We start from the raw sequence: 1,875 nt of genomic DNA on the forward strand, positions 1-1,875 counted from the left end.
TTTTAGTTTGCAGTTTGTATTAAAAAAAAATGATTTGTAAGATGTAGGTGAGTTCTGTCTAAACTGTCTGACTGTCCTGTGAGCTCATCATCTGCTAATATTATCTGACTGTTCTTAATATCTTAGTAGCCACTGATTTTCTGTAAATTGTTATTTTCTTTTGCAATAAAAATAGATTGCACAAAAAAGAGCTAGATGGCTGCTCTTCCTCCCTATGTCATGGTTTTGGAGAATAGTGTTACAGAAGACTAGAGAGTGAAGTTTTTTGGCTACTCACCCGCATTGTCCTCATCTTCCTGTACAGGACTTGTTGGCGGCACCAGATGGATTTCTTTTCATATAAAGGAGAATAAACAATTATGATAATATTTCATGAAAGTAGCAAGGGAAAATAGTTACAGAAGATAGTAACTACAATAACGGAACGTGTCCTCCTCCTTGGTGGATATCTGTATGACCTCTGAATTACATGTAATGAGCCCCTTAGCTTCTACTTTGCAAATACTACTCTACCTAGCATGAATGTTAGGGAAGTAAATGTATAGAATTGAGGGGTCTCCTGCCTTCAGGGTATGGGCATAGTATGCAGATCTAACTACATGCCCACGCTCTGCACTGTATCATGTCCTGCTGATGTCTACTTATGATGCAATGTTGGGATGTGTATAAATGTATGATTACTGACAGTGTCCTACCCTGAAAGGCTCTTCATTATCTGCATATTCAAGTACATTTGATATTAAACATGACTACTGCAGTCACCCTTTATAAATTAAATATAGCCTCTTACTGCAATATTCTCTAATTATAATATCTCCCTAGAAGCAAGTTTTCTATGTGTACCATGATAAGAAAGTCATCGTCTTGTACATTGTATTACATCATCATCATTTATTTATATAGCGCACTGATTCCACAGTACTGTACAGAGAACTAACTTGCATCAGTCCCTGCCCCATTTAGAGTTTACAATCTAAATTCCCTAACACACACACACACACACAGAGACTAGGGTCAATTTTGATAGCAGCTAATTAACCTACCAGTATGTTTTTGAAAATGTGGGAAGAAACCGGAGCACCTGGAGGAAACCCACGCAAACACGGGAAGAACATACACACTCCACACAGATAAGGCCATGGTCGGGAATTGAACCCATGACCCCAGCACTGTGAGACTGTGAGGCAGAAGTGCTAACTACTAAGCCACCGTGCTGCCCTATATTCCTACATATTCTTGCTTTATGCTTTCTAACAGATAGATGGTTCCTCTTCCTCCCTATGTTATGATTTGGGGGAATAGGGTTACAGCAAATTAGGGGGTGAAGTGTTTTGTCCACAACTGTGCTGTCATCTACTTTCTATCTATCTATCTATCTATCTATCTATCTATCTATCTATCTATCTATCAATCTATCTATCTATCTAATCTATCTATCATTTGCCCAAATACAATTATTTATTTCCACATAGTAAAAACAATTAAACTAACTGAAGTGCCCACTTACTTTTTTTTATTGGTAATCCATTTGTAAAATGTATACATAAGACTCCTAGAAAAAAAATATTTGAACACCACAACTCCATTCTCCAACTCTCTCCTACACTAACTTCCCCTCAAAAGACTGAAACAGCTTAAGCCTAGGATATCACCCCAAAGGTCAATTATGATGTGACCTGTGATGTCATAATGACAACTAGAAACTGGCTAGTATCTTAATAGGGACAGTTGTGAAGAAAATGTAACGTGTCATTGTGCTGATACTTCAAAGTGGCTGTTTGAGATTTCCAGTTAATAACAGAGATACCTTTTATTTTTATAGTGTCTACATCAGGGGCTCCTGCTAAGGTCCTGCTTCCTCTAATGCTTTATGCA

The sequence above is a fragment of the Mixophyes fleayi genome, chromosome 9 (assembly GCF_038048845.1).
Source record: "Mixophyes fleayi isolate aMixFle1 chromosome 9, aMixFle1.hap1, whole genome shotgun sequence".
In the NCBI taxonomy this organism is placed as follows: Eukaryota; Metazoa; Chordata; class Amphibia; order Anura; family Limnodynastidae; genus Mixophyes; species Mixophyes fleayi.